Source organism: Gigantopelta aegis, unplaced genomic scaffold (genome assembly GCF_016097555.1).
Source record: "Gigantopelta aegis isolate Gae_Host unplaced genomic scaffold, Gae_host_genome ctg1621_pilon_pilon:::debris, whole genome shotgun sequence".
NCBI lineage: Eukaryota > Metazoa > Mollusca > Gastropoda > Neomphalida > Peltospiridae > Gigantopelta > Gigantopelta aegis.
The window spans coordinates 61,968-80,819 of NW_024532773.1; positions in this window are offsets into that span (position 1 = coordinate 61,968).

An 18,852-nucleotide genomic window follows, 5' to 3' on the forward strand; every position below is an offset into this window, starting at 1 on the left:
CATAATACAGTTATTTTAACACTTTGACAATGGTGGCTTATTCTGTACTGAAAAATAATATATACTTGTTGCCGGCTTACTGGGATGGATATTATTACAGAACATTGCGATGCATCGGCAAACATCAGATATGTTTTGTTTCTTCACTTCGAAGACTAATTCCTGACGTGACACGTTAGGTATAACGTAACCACCAGCTCGCCAGAGGGCGTATTCACTAAGATGGTACAAAATGGCTGCACCTGTTATATATAATAGCCATCATATTTAAGCATTTTATTAATTAACTATACGATTATACTTGTTGATATTAAACAATAATGTGCGTTATATATCGTTGAATATGCATACCAGGCCAAATGCCTAAGTTAATTGTTCCTTCCTTTAAATTTACCATAACAGTACCGCTAATGAAATATTACCAAAAAACAAATGTCACGTCCTTGCTTACAAAAAATATTTTTTCAAATAAAACCATCATTCAAACACATAAAACAAAAGTAAAGTGGCAATAAAAGTATATTTATATTTTCTTAAGGGTGTTAATTTTAAGCTATAATAAAAACTTAGTTCAACAAATCATTTTGAAATTTCCACACCCATGGAGTCCAAATATCATGCCATAGAATGGCCCTTAATCATTAAAACTACATTCCCTGGAATATTTTTATTATTTAAATATATAGAACAGAAAATCCAATTACGTTTGGTACATATATGACGCCGCACTCCGTATTGGTTTCACTACGCTGGCTTATCCAGGTCAAACACAAAGCCATGATTTTGAAAGTGGAACACTTTTGACGGGCTCGTACCGATCTCGGTTTTCATTGGCTTATCACAAGTATAGAATTCCCCAACAAGAGATCATGTAATAATTTCGCAATGTTTTTAACAAATTTAACTGTCTTGATTGAGTAAATATGGCGATCTCGCCACAGCGTGTCCCAACACAAAACTAGTAGTATAAGTGGTATAACCCTGTAGTTTTGGCACAAAAAGATGCTGATAATGACAGTAGATATATACTATAATATATGTTGTAATATATGTCTTCTAGCAAGTCTAATATGTATGATAACTTCGCCTAACGATGAAAATAAGTCCTGGCGAACTCGCCCGGGGTGACTTCGCCAGGGCGAGATCGACACAGGGCGAGATCGACACAGGGCGAGATCGCCAGGCTCCGTTTGTACTTTGCCAAGCTATGGCGGCAGAGGCGACGAATCAAGCGTATACGTTTGAAGACATCCGTTCATGGCAAACACACACGACTTTTTTAAAAGTGCACTTGAGCTTGTATTTCACATTTGTACATGTATGATGTTATAATATGGTAACCAAATAATGTAACTTTAATGCACATGATTGGTATATTGTTAATTAAGAAAATCGTAATGATATGAGTTGACTAAACAGTGTGGAGCTAGTTGACCAACCATGTTACTGAATTTACAAATATTTTATTTTCTCAAATGTGGCATTTTACTTGATCTTGCATTAACCTCGGGGTCGTGTTTTTGTCTCTGGGCAACTACCGGGTTACTGGTCGGTAAATAGGCTGACCGAGAAAATGACGGCAATAAAAACCATGATTGATATTGACTTTTCCTATTTTTAGGATGAATTTGACCATTACAAACAAAATGTAAGTGATAAATGATAAAATTAAATGTCTATCTACCTGAATCTTCTTGCAAAACCTTTGACAAAAATACCACTCCCCAGTTCCTGCTTGAGTGCTAAAATCACTAGCAAGTTTCGTCAATTCGTAATAGAAACTGGCAAAAACGTACCCAAATCGAAACGTACCCTGGACTAATCATACCCACTTTCTGTCGAATGCCTGACGTTTCGCCCCAAGCATGTACGGTTCCATTTCAATTCGCCCCCAACGCATTACCATTCGGCCCCAATGATTTATTAGTTCGCCACCGCAAAAAAATTAAATAATAATAATAAAATAATAATAATAATAATAATAATAATAATAAAACCAGCTATATTGTTTAATGCCGCTACGGCTGACACAAGAGGTGTACGAAAGTCAAAATCCCTTTGATTTAATTTTAGGCTGATCAGATCAGAACAGAACAGAACAGAACATCCGGTGGCACCAGAGGAGTACATTATATAAATTATATATACATATGTACACGCATACGTTAAGTGGCAAGTGTTTATAACAAACAAATAAGTAAGATTAAGCTTCATAAAATGGTTTTCAGGAGGTAAAGTGGTTATTTATAATATTAATAAGTTCACAAAGTTTTTTTTACAGATGCTGACACGTTTACAGTTGAACAGTTCTCTGAATTTAATTACATTTTGTCTAATAACATAGTATGGCTTTAGTAATCTTTTTCGTTCCTTGTTGAATTTATCACAAATAAAAATATAATAAAATTCATCTCTAATATCACCTATATTTACATATGTACATGTTCTATCTTCTTTTGGAATATTGGACCACCTGCCCTTTTCAATTGGTAAGACATGATTAGACATGCGAAATCGGAGAAAAATAGTATAGTTGTTCCTGTTAAATATATTAAAGTAACTTTCAAATTCTATTTTCTCTTCAAAAAGCAGGTATGTAGAACATTTCCCTCATTCAGTAATACTGTCATGTCATGTCATAGGGTTTTACGTGCACATTCAGAACAAGCTGTTGTAGCGCACGCATGTCATGGGCACAAGAGCCGGCCTCAGATACTGTTGTGCCGGTATATACTCAGAACTGGCAATACTGTTGTGCCAGTTCTGAGTATATTGGTCTTCTAGTCGTAGCTTTATGGTTCGTTTTAGACATGGAACATATATAAAATGCTGTGCGTCCCATACATTATTATAACCGAGACTTTAAAATATATCTTGCATATGTACAATCCATTTATATTCTGTGCCATATTGAATAAAATCTTAAAACATTAGTTTGTAAAAGCACAAGGATAGTTTTGTACTTCTACCTGTTAAAATACTATCCCCAAAACAAACCATTCTACAAAATACAATCAGGTAAAGGGGTTTTCTTCCAAATTAACCATATAACATATCTACAGGATATCAAAGGGTCATTCTACAATTTCTGAATATTTCCTGATCTCACGTATCAAAAAATAAACTTGATTTAAAATTAATTTATTACTGTTTATGCATAAAAAGAATGTATTGATTGTATATTCTGATACTCAGCAGAAAGTCAACGTGAGTGATTTGCAGAAAATTAATATATTTTTATGTGACAGTCACTCTTAATGTCATTTCCGTAACATACTTAATACAATGTTTTATACTATAATGAATATGAACACTTTTCTTTTTAAAGTTAACTGTAACATACATTAATATCTTAAACGTATAAAATCATTTATGAACTAAAACAACTTTACTAAAATATATGTTCATGTTCAAGTTTGAAATGGCGATTTACAGCAATGTTTGATGGAAATATGGTTTGCAATACTAATTACTAACATGTATCATACATATGTTCACCCTTATATTGTTAGTATTGTGTGGCACTTATTATTTTTGGCTTTCTGTAAGGCCTAGTTAGTAGTAAGGTAAAATAATTCATGAAATTATAACATGTTACGGGAAAGACGTCATGTAACGGAAATGACATTGCAAACTACGCAAATGGCATTTTAATAAAGAAGGGTCTGCGAAGTTTATTTTCTTTAGTTGTGAATAAAAAATGAACACAATGATGCACTGAAAATTAGTTTAATTATAACTGACTCCAGAAAACTACAGCTGAAAAAAGATTTCAAGAATACATTCAAATGGAATCAATATACATGTATTATGAATGTATGTTGTACAAAAATACATTGTCACACAAACGCGCACGCACGCACACGCACGCACACGCACGCACACATGCGACACATTTAAATAATGTTACATATGCAGCATTACCATACATGTACAAGTACATATTTTTGCAATTGTTTCTTATTTTCACTTTTGTTTGTGATATTCCACACGCAATCAACCTAACTCAAGAACACTGTTTCCTCTCTAACCCTTCGTAAACTGGATTGTACATGTAAAGGAACAAATCTGTTACATATTCATCAAAATGGTAACCAGTTCAATGCCAAAAACAACCCCAAACATGTTCGCAGTAACTGAGATATAATATGCATAACACCCTAAGTACATTTGCTTTATTTTAAAGCTTTCAACCTGAACAGTTAATCTTAATCTACTTCTTACTCTTCAAGTTGCCATATTTTGGGATCTACCTCAAGGTGTCTTTTTGTCACAGGCCTTAAAGCTTCCTCTAGTAATGCTATTAAGTTTGATTTGTGATACCATAAAATACAGTTGCCAAAACCCCCGGATTTAACCAATTTTATGCAACACATCCATCTCAACTTCATCATCATCGTCAAGATCAACAATTATTCCCGGAAGAGGTAAACCATCATAAAGTACAAAACATTGCTTTGAGATCAGGCTTTCGTCAATATCTCGAACCTGCTTCAACACAGTGATGTCTATTGATGGATTTTGTGCTGACGTCTCATCTGGTTTTGTTATTTTGTTACCTTGTTAATGAAAATAAATGTGCTTAAACTTTCATTGTATACATTAGTATAAATTTTAGTTAGGTTGCATTTTTTTTCAATCACACTTTGCATTTTGTTTTTAATTGTAGCTTTTTTTCTGGGAGAAAATGGAACATTTAATGACATCTCGGTAAATTTTAAATTTTGGTTGTTAAATATTTGATGTAACAAACGGTCATTTGTACATGTGGTCTAGATAGTGTGAGAGGCTACATAAACTACTCCTACTGAATAGCAGCAATATATGCTTTATTTGAAGTTACCCACAGACAGGATAGCACATACCATAGTCATGGGCTACTGATTGGGACGGGAGAAAATCCGACATGTCCTCAGATAGTGATCGATCCTATGACCAACCACACCTGCATACATGTTCCTTCATCAGAAACATTTTGTTAGATAATTTAAATACACATATATAGTGTTTGGAAATGATGTTGTAAGAGGTTCATAACACTGGCATGTAGCAGGATTCTAGAAAAAAATAAAGTGTCATTTCCGTAACACAAATGCCATTACGGAAATGATTATTTCGGAAATGACAATTACACAAATATGAACCCAAATGGGGCCTTGAACGTATCTTTATGAATGTCTACGAAATATAATTTTTATTTTGTTAGCCAGTGCAGGGGCGTAGACTGGGGGGGGGGGGGGTGTCGGGGATGGACACACACACACACACACACACACACCCGCTGAAGTAAATGGTCCGCTTTCAGAACTAAAACATACAGGTTTATACATATGGAGTTTCTGGTGGTGCAAAAACAAAATAGAAAAAGGGTCCACTTGGTTCATATTCGACCCCCCCCCCCTCCCCCCAGGTCCAGATCACACTACGCTCCTGCAATGCCTGTGTAATTCTATGAGTTATATGGTAATGACAGTACATTAAAATACGCAAGAAAATACTAATACTTACCTGTCAGATTAACAGGGTGCCCTTTTCAAATCAATAATTTAAAGTGCGCGGAAACGCCATTTTCATAAAAGTAATTTTATAAAGCACGAAAAATGTCATGTTTGACATATATTTGTAACATGACAATACAAATGAGTATATAATTATTTATATCTGAATTGAAACTTCCCTATAAAAGACCCACACCCACACCCACACCAAAAATCATCAAGTTCACACCCCCCCCCCCCCCCCCCCCCCCCCCCCACCCCCCCACCCACCCTAAAAAACCCCTTTATTGTATTACAGTTTAAAACTTTCACCTACAGATTAGCAATAAAGTGACAAACTTGGGACCAGTGTTATTTTATGTAGGTACATAATACATTGCCACATTTGCACTATTTCATCATATTCATGTACTGGGGTCGCCCTGATTTGTAGCGAACTGGTTCGGGGACGAAACGTCTGCTGCCGACATTATGACTGGCTGCCGTTCTGCATTACGCTTACATTACTATCAAGAGTAACACTTTGGCCTCGGATTACAGTCATCTTCCCATTTGGTTATGGCCTCAGATAATTAGTTATCCTAAATATGTCCGCGCAAGTAGTCTGCTGTTTGACTGTGCTTATTTCATGGCAGACAGCTTTGAATTGGCAACTATTTGACTGAAGTTGACAGGGGAGAGCATGTAGTTTGTAAACATGTGTAACTTGTTGACATTGAAAACTTACAAAAGTAGAAATCTAGTGCTTTTTGTGTAAAATGATTTAAATGGGTGTACTCCGGCCAGCTTTAGTGGGTGTGTTTGTTTAAACCAATATCCTGGGTCCTGGGAGAAATAGCTGGGCAACAGGAGTTGTCCTTTTCAGGGTATGTTTCCCTCAAAAATCTATGGGCCTGCTGATATTAATAACAATGTTATAGCCACTAACGCTGTATAGAAACATAGAGCGTAATTAATTGTGATCTGTGGCCTTTTGTGGGAAGTAGGGCGATCTCGACACCGGTTGATTACGTTACGGGCGAGATCGCTGAATATTCCATTTAGTCTTGGGCGAAGTCGTCGTACTTTATGCATGTAACTAGACGGGATTGTGCATGATACATCAGTTTATTAGCTTATTAACATTATGTGCATGTTTTTGTTTTTGTTTGTTTGTTTGGGGGGTTTTGTGGGGTTTTTTTTTGGGGGGGGGGGGGGGTGTTGTTGTTGTTGTTTGTTCTGTTTAATGATAAGATTGAGATTATCAAATTTGATATTTATATAACAATATAAAACAAACACTGTAATTGTACCCCATTTTTTCAGGATCTGGGAGATGTACTGAAATCCGATTGTATTGGGCTATCAGTGTTCCCACGGTACCATAGGTGACAAACATTCTGCCTGAGTCCCACAGGTCAGAACGAGGACCACAGACCGATCAGTTTATTAACCTGCCTCCCCGGTATTACCTTTGACAAAGGTAAAGCGAACTCTTTCCATGGTACCACAGATAAGAGCGGGCTCCTCTCGGTAACAAGAATGGGCCCTATCCCACTGACATTCATACTGCACAATATGTAATGACCCCTTAAAACATGTGCCGCCCAAACCTGTGATCCACCCTCACCTCCCAGATCCTGCCCCCACAAACCAAAAGTTGCGACGTTTTTATTATAACACAAAATAACACATTCACAAATACATTGCCGAATTGCAATAAAGAAAATTTGTTTAAATTTCCAATTCCAACTTACTCTAACATGATCTCTGGGCTCAACTGAATACCCCCAAACCAAATTTCTCATATCTTTTCATAAAATTGTTGATCAATGGACTTTTGAAGTTTTCAGATATACTGCATTCCACAAAAGTGCCGTTTTGCAATAAACTGCCTTTTTCAACAGAAAACTACTTTCTTATCATCTCAAAATCACTGTATGTCTTTAACTGGAGGTTAATTTCTCATTCCAACTTTTATCAATAATAAATTACAATTTTTTTTATTTGAGTTTATTGCAAAATGACAGGCTAATAATTTTTTTCAAAGTGTTGTTTTGCAATAAGGTGCTGAATTGCAATAATTTGTTTTTAATTTCTCATTACAACTTACACAAACATGATATCTGCTCTCAAATGAATACCCCCAAACCAAATATGGCATATCTTTTCATAAAATTGTTGATCAACGGACTTTTGAAATTTTCATATATACTGTATTTCCACTAAGTGCCGTTTTGCAATAAACTGCCTTTTTCAACAGAAAACAACTTTCATATCATCTTAAAATCACTGTATGTCTTTAACTGGAGGTGGCGAACAATGTGCCATTCCAACGTTTATTAATAATAGCGTACAAAAAAAAAAAAAATTGTATTTATTGTAAAACGACACGCTAATGCATTTTTTCAAAGTGTATTATGTGCAATAAAACTGAAATTGCAATAAAAAAATGTTTTATATTATTTACTATTCCAACCTACTCTTAACATTCAAATGTTTTTTCAACAATAATGATTGAAAAAATAAATATACAGACATGGAAGTCGATAGAGGTCATTTAGGTTACCAAGGTTGGCGGGGGGTGGGAGTGGGGGTGTATCCGTACATCGAGGGCTCTTATAATAATAATAGAAATATAGATCTGTCGTAACCTGTAGGTTATCAGACCTGCATTTCGTGGTAATCTGTACGTGGGTTACCAGGCACTACGATTATATTATGTCAGTGCCATCATGTACGTTGTATATAATATGTGTATGTACGTGATGTAGCGATGACTTAGCGCAGATAATGCCAGGATTAAATCACACACACATGGGCTGCTTGATGAGATAGGAACAGCCACGCCCACAGCTCGCTGATTGGCTCGCTAGCAGTGGCGGCAAGAAGCGACTATTTGAGCCTGCTGTCATGCTTGGTACCATGCCAGTCTAATAAGTATGCAAACGCTTGCGGTACTGACGCTTAAAATACCTGCTTAAATTTGATTAGAAAGATGGCTGAGTTTGAAGTTAAAAAGTGGGCAGAGGAGCATGAAATAACACCTGCAACCATTATAACACTGTAAGAAGAAGGATTTTCTACGAAACGAGCATTAGCTAAACTCACCCCAGAACTAATCGCTAAACACTTTCAAACGGGTAATAAAGCAATTTTACCAGCCCAGGCTCTGTTCTTAGAAGACGCCATTTCTTCTATTCAAGAAAAAAACTTAAAAAGTGCAGCCACTGGATCCTGTTGTTCAAGAGTGCCAGTCCAAAATAAGCAACAACCAAAAAATGAGCTATGAGGACATCCTGGCAGTAGTGACGAGTGCCGCAAGTCAGCTGAATGCCGAGAAGACCAGACCAGCCAAGGCTGCAAACCCAAACGGTACGTCTGTTCTTCACACATTATTATCAGCTACTACTGAAGGTTTACCTACGACAGCGAAAAGACCGACATTCCGTGATGTACGAGATTTTATCCATCATACTACTAATGAAAATGTTCATGATGATGAAGGATTCGCCTTAGGGCGTCTTGAAATTAAAATGAAAAGACAAACACTTGCCCTAGAAAATCTAACAGTAGCACAGTATTTCGAGGGGTCACTCAGAATCATGAAAGAAATGATTGAGAATGACGGCATGAGGATAGACGGTGTCAAAAAATATGTTGACTATTTAATCAAAGTGTCCACCTTTGCTCAGGCTTTTAACTGGAATTCTGTTGCCAGATATGATCATGCATACAGACACGCCCAGCATGCTGAAGACTTCCCATGGGCATCGGATAACACCTATCTGATGCAACTCCATCTCCGTGGCAAAAATGAAAGTACCAACCAGTCATCCAGTCGTCCTGCGACGTCACGGAACAAGAAAGACCCCAAGACGGGAAAAGTTGTATGTGAAAGATGAAATGGGCGAAGGGGGTGTTAGAGTGCAAGTTTGCTCACGTGTGCTTCATGTGCTACTCGACCGATCACGGCGAATTCAACCACCAAAGGCCGGTTCCAGACCATACCGCAACAAAAAACTAGATACTTCGCACTCTAGATCAGAGTACTCCGATCTAGGTTGTAAACTGGGGAAATGGACTACTGAACTAGAAAATGATCCAGATAAAGACATCATCTTAGACGGAATTATTAATGGATTTTCTATAGTAGACAATACTGATATAGTGCCAACCACAGTTAAAGTTGCAAATTCAGGCTCTGCTTTAAAGCCTGGAGTCAAAAATAAAGTTGAACAACATATGTGCGGAAATTAAAGAAGGAAACTATATAAGGGTCAACTCACCACCTTTCATAATTAGTTCAATTAGTGCCGTCCCCAAACCAGAGGGGGACAAAAGACGTATTCATGACTGTAGCATTGGGCAAAGTGTAAATGATTATGCTGTTAAAGAGCCGTTTCTTGTGATTCTGTTAACGATGTATTAAATGCTATAAAGCCAGGCTGGTATATGGCGAAAGTGGATTTAAAATCTGCTTACCGATCAGTAAATATACATCCTGTCTGGATTAAGCTGGGTGTTTAATTCTGCAAAACATGAAACTTATTTTATTGATAAGAAACTTCACTTTGGTGCTAGAAAAAGTCCGAACATTTTTCACCGAACAACCCAAGCTGTAAAACGTATGATGATACGTAGAGGTTTCCCTGCAACTGTTGTATTTTACGATGACTTTCTAGTAGCTGCAGAATCGTTTGAAGAGTGTAAAATTGCATACAATACACTAATCGGGTTACTTCGAAATTTAGGTTTCAAGATTAACTGGAAAAAAAGTGATTGACCCATGTACAAAATTAACATTTTTAGGTATTGCTATAGATACAGTGGCGGGTACGGTTTCCCTTGAAAATGAACGGGTGGTGAAACTTTGCGATTTGTTGAGAACATTTAATTTTAAAAAACGTGCAACACGAAGACAGATAGAAAGTCTAGCAGGTAAGTTGAACTGGGCGTCTTTTGTCATTCCATGGGGGAGACTGCATATTAGACCAACGTTTGATTTAATTTCATTACTCCAAGAGCCACACCATAAGTGCCGCTTGCCAAGTATTCAAGATGATATTCGGTAGTGGATGTTTCATTTGCAACATAGCAATAACACCAAGTTAATCTGGGACAGTCGCCCTGTCGTGCCGGTAATTACCGATGCGTGCATAAATGGGAGCGGAGCTTTCTGCTTGGGGGACTGGACTTTTACTTCATGGCTGCTGGACATGGCTATGACTATAATGGCGGTGGATAGATGGGGCCCCTTTACTTAAGGGACATCACTTCGTGATTCAAACAGATAGCACTGCAGCTTGCGATATTATAAATGCAGGATCAACCAGAAACAGTATAGCTTTAAAACTTTTAGATTGGCTTAGCTATTTATGTTTAAAGTATAATGTAACTGTAGAAGCTCAGTACATTAAAGGCAGTGATAATGTTTTAGCCGATTCAATATCTAGACTGCATGAACCAGGACAAATTAACAAATTTGTAAATACTGTATTGCTATTGTTAGGCACATAAACCCCAGCCTACTACTGGCTCCCTTTCCATATGTCTAAAGCTTCTTTGTTCTCCATCCGTTATCAGGTGAAAGAATGGCAGCGTTTACAAGTGACCTAGACAGAGAAGCCGAGTTGTGGATTAGCCATGCCTTAGCACAGTCTACCAAGAAAGTTTATGCAACTCATAATAGAGCCTATCTAAAGTTCTGCGAACTGCAAGGCTGCCAACCAGTACCAGCAACTACCGACACGATCGTGCGATACATCGCATACCTAGCCCGCAGCAAGACGTTTAAAATGGTGTCCCAGTACATTAACATCATTCGACTTCTTCATGTTGACTTAGGCATTACTAATCCTCTTTTAGATAATTTTAAAGTAAAAGCTATTCTTAGAAGGGTTAAGCGTGTTAAAGGTCAATTCACCCATCAGAAACGGCCTCTGGCTGTGGACGACCTTAAACTAATTCACACTCGTCTAGATTTCACAATTATAGAAGATATCCAGATGTGGGCAGCTATTCTGACTGCTTTCTTTTGCTTCCTCCATGTCATTAACATCGCGGATGATTATAAACGTCCAGGGGATAAATGTCTAAAACATCAAGATCTCAGCCTATTGCCATCTGGCTGTGTTCTTCAAGTCCATGCTTCCAAAACAATTCAGCTCTGAAACTGGGGGGGGGGGGGGGGGGGGGGGGGGGGGGGGGGGGCAACAATATGCTTCCCCCCCCCCCCAGTTTAAAAGCGATAGAAGTAAGCATTTGAATGAATATTTTTATTTCTACACCGACCAATTTTTTGGAAAGTTCAGAAGAATGTAGCTTATAATTCATCATATTATTAGGACATTGTTTTAGTTCGACGGGACTTGATTATGATAGGACCCCTCCCCCCCCCCCCCCCCTTACACACACACACACACACACACACTTCTAAACAGTAACTGACTTAATCGCGTGATAATAAACCTCAGCCTCACAGATTTACTGATGTCAAGGTGTATTACCGATCAGTATACTTTGAAGTATTTGATCTCATAATCGAGAAAATTAATCAGAGATTCAGCCAAAATTCCATTGATGTCCCTGTAGCAATGGAGCAGTTGTTGATGTCTGCTGCAAACCAACGTGACCACACAGTCGATACCGAAATCCCAACGATTCTCGAAATGTACAAAAATTATATCGACTTGAAAAAGCTTGCATTTGAACTGAAATGCCTCCCTGACTTCATCAACACAGCACGAGAAACTCGACCTGACCTTATGGAGCTCTGAAGAAGGTGACATCTGTGTGGACGCTGGTCTCCATGCTATGAGACGTCAAGACTGGACGTTTTATATTCAGGGAGCTGAAAAAACTACTTCAAGTTTACTGTACCATCCCAGTCACCAGTGCCACAGCAGAGCGATCATTTTCTGCTCTCAGGCGTCTTAAAACATACCTGAGGAATTCAGTGACAGAACAATGCTTGAACAACGTTGTTATAATGAATGTTCATCACAATCTTGCAGATGACCTCGACTTACGAGAGATTGTGAAATCATTCAATGGTGCAAATGAACGTCGCATCAATTACTTTGGACAGTTTTAAAGTAAACCATCATTTGACAAATAGACAAAACAATCTAAAGTCTCACAACAGAATTTACTTCCAGATGAGAGTTCATTAATCATGGTCCACAATAGTTCCTAACTGTGACAGGTTTTGTCGTTCACATATTCACTTCTAGTAATTGGGATAGAATTTAAATGATTTGCATTTTTAAATGGAAGGTCTTTTAGCTGGATTTTGGTCATGGTATTTTGTAACACTGTGAATTTAAATTTTGGGACATGGGTGTACAGCGGACCAGGTTCTTGCACCAGTAGCATGGATAGCCAGATGTGGACATCTAGATGGAAATCTTCCCAACGAGAACGCGTTCTATTAGCAATCTTGACCTGAAGATGGGTAATTTAACGTGGAAAGGCAGTGGCAGATGGTATTTGTGTAGTGAGACCTAATCTTGTACGACTTCTAACGTCCCACAGGGACATTCCCAGTCTGGAGCTCTGCGCTGTAAGACGTGTTTGTTTCGCTTGTGCACACTGCACGTGCTTTCGTGTGCTCGACTTGGGGATCCTTCATTTCGTTGTTTTTGTCAGCGAAATGAAGTTTTCTACTGGGATGTATGTGGCCATTGGAACTGATTGAACGCTGGAACGCTTCTCGCCTGCACCACCAGGTTGGATTCTTTTTTTAGCGAGATACCTTGCCTCCACGTCATTTCTCCATCTGACTGTCGACTTGGTTTTTTTGGTGACTCGTATGACGGCAATTCTGCAGAACGCCACGGTTGTTCGCGTTTAGTCTCTACATGTCCGAGCCTGTCCTAGCAGCACTGGAAGATTGACTGTCCCACTCTAAGAAGAAATAGGAAGCGGGGTCAGCCCCTACTACTCTTTTTCTAGAGTTTACCTTGCTTTATAGTGATACCATCTCGTATCCTCCGGAGTCGGGCTGGTCCGCACCACTATACCAACCCATGATGACTAGTCTGATACTGTCTCTCTCATCCCTATAAGCTGTGCACCCAAACGGCCTTAACGAGGCCACTCACGTGGACATATCGATCGGACTTTAAACTTTTAGATCTGCGTTCAAAATTTTATGTCGAAATTACTTTTTTTTTTTTATATTATTAAATAGTCTGATCCACTCTTCTTTCTCTTATTTAATTTTGGACTGTCCTTCTAAAATGCTTCAAATTATATAAATATTCTGCCCATTTTCAACTCTAACCCCCCCCCCCACCCCACCCCCCCCCCCCCCCCCCCCCCCCCCCCCACTCCATCTCGAGTCAGGCCACCGATCTTATCTCGGGATGGGCGTGTTCGAAACCCTAGTGGTATATGGGCACGTTAAACTAGTTATCATCATCATCATCATCCCACAGGGATAAGTACTGGGCAGTATAAGCTGAGTGATTCTTTAGAGCAGTCATGAGATTGTCAAAACATCCTTGTGCACAGGTACGACATTGAATATACTACTGCTTTTGACATATAGACATCGTGCTTGAAGCAATATTTTGGAACTGTTGCTTTAAATTGCACAATATGAACTTGAATTACTTCACTTTGAGGCTTGGCCTAATCAGAGAGATGCAACTACCAAACACGTAATTGGTAAGTAATATTAAAGTATGTCGGTGACTTGGTGTTTGTCTTGTGCATATTAACCGACAACTAACTTTACCTGTAATTGGTGTTATCCCTACAAATATCCCAAACAGAAGAGTAGCAAACACAACACCACCACTCTACTCCCCAAAACAACAACACGCACATATACACACTCCAGATCACACTCTAAATTGCCTTATAACATGTTATTAGATTTTCTTTTAATTTCAAATATGAACTCGCATATATATATATATATAAAAGAAAGGGAGATAGAGAGACATGGAGGGAGATAGACAGAGGGAGGAGAGAGAGAGACAGAGGCAGAGAGAGAGAGAGAGATGGAGATATGGAGGGAGATAGAGTCATGGAGGGAAAGAGGGACATGGAGGGAGACACAGATATGGAAGGGGGATAGAAGGATGGAGAAATAGACAGACAGAGAGAGAGAGAGAGAGAGAGAGAGAGAGAGAGAGAGAGAGAGAGAGAGAGAGAGATGGATGGATGGATGGAGATACAGAGATGTGGAGGGAGATAGAGAGTCATGGAGGGAAAGAGGGACATGGAGGGGGAGAGAGACATGGAGGGAGAGAGGGATGGAGAGAGAGAGAGAGAGAGAGAGAGAGAGAGAGAGAGAGAGAGAGAGAGAGAGATGGATGGAGATATAGAGATATGAAGGGAGATAGAGAGTCATGGAGGGAGACCGATATGGAGGGGAGAGAGACATGGAGGGGGAGAAAGGGATGGAGAGAGAGAGAGTGAGTCACAGATAGGGATGGAGAGAGAGGAAGACAGAGAGAGAGAGAGAGAGAGAGAGAGTCGTGGATGGGGATGGAGAGAGAAAGAGGGGGGGGGGAGAGATGGAGAGAGAGATGGAGGGAGATACAGAGTCATGGAGGGAAAGAGAGGCATGGAGGGAGACACAGACATGGAGGGGGATGGAGAGAGAGAGAGAGAGAGAGAGAGAGAGAGAGAGAGAGAGAGAGAGATGGATGGAGATACAGAGAGATATGGAGGGAGGTAGGCACTTTAGTGGAAATGCAGTATATCTGAAAATGTCAAAAGTCCGTTTATCAACAAGGTTATGAAAAGATATGCCAAATTTGGTTTGGAGGTTTGGAGTCCAGAGATCATGTTAGCGTAAGCTGGAATGGGAAATAAAAAAAAATAATGTTATTGCAATTCGGCACTTTATTGCAAACCGACACTTTGAAAAAATGCATTAGCGTGTCGTTTTGCAATAAACTCAATTAATCTTTTTTGTAATTTAAAGACAGTTAAAGAGATACAGTGATTTTGAGATGATAAGAAAGTCTTTTTCTGTTGAAAAAGGCAGTTTATTGCAAAACGGCACTTTAGTGGAAATGCAGTATATCTGAAAACTTCAAAAGTCCATTGATCAACAATTTTATGAAAAGATAAGAGAAATCTGGTTTGGGGGTATTCAACTGAGCCCAGAGATCATGTTAGAGAAAGTTGGAATTGGAAATTTAAACAAATTTTCTTTATTGCAATTCGGCACTTGATTTTGTTTTCCATGTCTAGTTAAACACATTCAGTGATTTTGAGATGAGGAGAAAGTCGTTTTCTGTTGAAAAGGGCAGTTTATTGCAAAACGGCACTTTAGTGGAAATGCAGTATATCTGAAAATGTCAAAAGTCCGTTGATCAACAATTGAGCCCAGAGATCATGTTAGAGTAGGTTGGAATCGGAAATGTGAATTTTTTTTTTATTGCAATTCGGCACTGTATTGCATAACTGAACGATTCACAGCTGACAGATACCACATTTCAATTTGACTCCTAAACTGTGACGCCTTATACCGTATAAGATTAGTTGCTAAAATCATTCTCATAAGTAAGCATCTATGTGGATTTTTTCCTATGTATACTGAATCCATCACTTACATCTGGAATCCAATATCTCAAAAGATAACCATGTAAACTGTTACAGCTAAAATCCTTCATGTTACAAATTGCCCAAGCCACTGGTGCGAAGCATGTGTGTTTTCTCATTCAGTTAACGGCTATATTCTCACTGTGAAGTTCTGTGGATTATTTTTCTTAAAAGGATTATATGTGTATGGATCTTTTACTCTGATTTACGTAAGGACATATGTATATTCTTGAAACAAGTAGAACGCTAATTGACCTTATTTTTACTTCTTCTTTAGATATTGTATCAGAAAAGGGTGTTTTATCCCCAATTTGCAGTGACCACTGTTCTGTGTACATTCTGTTAAGGCTTAGAATGACTCGATCAAAATGTTATAATAGAGTATTCTATGATTATAATACTGCTAATACTGAAGCTTTAAAAAAACAGTTAAAAAAATTACGATTGGGAGGATTTATTCATTAGCAAAGATGTAAACGTTATAGCAGAATTGATTACTTCGGTCATAAATGAGTGTTGTAAGGAATTTATTCCCCCAAAGAATATTACAGTTTGAAGAAACGATGCTCCTTGGATGAACGGAGGTTAATGCGAAAACGAGATAGATTACTCAAAAAGGCTAAACGTAGCAATAAGCCGCGGGACTGGGAGTTGTTTAGAGAAGGGCATAATAAAGTTATTGCATGTGCCCGCAAACAAAATCTGAACATAATAATAAATTAGATAGCATCCTGAATTAAGAACATGGAAATAAAACTTGGTAGCGTGTCCTGAAGCAATATCTAAAGCAAACAAAATCAAATTCTATCTTTCCGCCAATTGAAAAGGACGGAACTGTATATGATAAAGAGACAGATATTGCAAATGTAATTAATACGTTTTTTGTTGATCAAGCTGTCGTTGATGAGCCAGGGAAAGACCTGCCTCCGATTGTTTATGACGTAAATCAGTTGAATACAATTACAATAACCGAGGACGAGGTTAAAAACATATTGTTATCTGTTAACGTCAGTTAGACAAGATAAGTAACAGAAATCTTAAGGAAATTGGTATATATATATATATATAGTCAAACCTGTCCTAGTTGCCACCTGTAATCAGCGGTCACCTGCCTTAAACGGCCACTTTTTCCCTCCCAAACGATTTATAATGTAAAGGTACCTGTAATAAGCGGTCACCTGTCTAACGCGGCCAGCGGCCACCTAAATCGGATCCCAAATCGCTAAAATACCAGTATTAAGCGGCCACAATAAATGTTATCTGTTATATAAAACGGACATTTTAACAACAGCGATAAGGTGCAGCAAATAACCGATATTCACACCTTCAGGAAACTAGCTCCCATTCAGTCCCGACATCGCAACTGTGTATCCTCTGGGCAGGCTATGCTTGACATATGTAAATTCATTTACTATGACAATACACCGCATGAAGTAGGAATTAAATAATTAAATGGAAAAAGAAAACCAATTTGTTAAGAACGGTTAATTTAATACATTCCAGTTGCATTTGTTCTGAAGGAGACGACATGTCAAAAGTTAATTTATAGTCAACTGTGAAGCACACATCCGTTAATTAGAAGTGCACACGGTAAAACAAGAAACAACAACAAACTCTATATGTGGCAACCTGCAATCAGCGGCCACCTGTCTTAAGCGGCCAATTTTTTACTTAAGACAGGTTTGACTGTATATATATATAAACCATTGACTAAATTGTTCAATTTGTCCTTGTACTACTCAACATTTCCTACCATATTGAAAAAGCAGGGTTGAACATTAACATGAAAACCATGGTCGCCAGCCGGGCTAGTTGAAGAAACATTTTACTGGCACAGCTAAAATTAAAATTAGAATGTTTGTTCATAATGAATAAAGTTAAAATTCATATAAACACATGTTCTTGAGTTTTAAACCCAAACCAACTCAAATGACAACATATTTTGAAAAAAGAAAATCAGTATAAATAAATAGAGAATAATGCAATGAGTGCCGTTAGATACCATTTATCTTACGAGTTGTTTTAAAATGTATGTAACGAGTGAAAGCGAAATGTTTTATACAACGAGTTGTAAGGTAAATGGTATCTAACGGAAACGAATGTATTATTCTATTTCTTACATATCCTTTAAGCACATTTTAACCTCTTTTTTTATTAAACGCTATTTACAGCCTTTCACTTGTTCTCACCAACGGGTGTGTAAGAAACATGTTTCTTTACAAATTAACATTTAAATTATATAGATCAAATCTCGTTTTTAATACAGGGTTAAGACAAAATGCTAGAACAGCTAAGGGATGCAGCTTGACTTGCATTGTCTCTGGTGTAAACGAAAATGCAGTACAAACAGAATAAAGGTAGAACCGCGTGTGCTGTAGTATATAAAAACTAGTCTGGGTGGCAGTCCTCTTTGCGGCGATGCAAATCTCCAGTAAAGGATTTCCTCGGGAGTGTCTATCCTTTTAAGACGAAGCACGCAACACGTGTGCATTTAATTTGTAAGCCTTGGTGACAAGACTAGATCTCATCTGCTCTTATTTCAGGCAAATTGCTTAAACTTAAAACAATACCGACAACGATAATCAATTACTGACCTTTGGAATAAGCCCTGTTGTAATGGAATATTTCATTGTTATTTTAATCTGCGCGCATGTGCTCACGTTAGTGTGAGTTAAAACTACAAAATAGATTTTGATTTTGTTCCCGTATAATGTAAGCTAATTAAATATGATTCCTTTTTACCATAACATTGAATACCAATTGTCAAATAGTAGCTCTACTAGATAATTATGTCGTATCAAGTCCACTC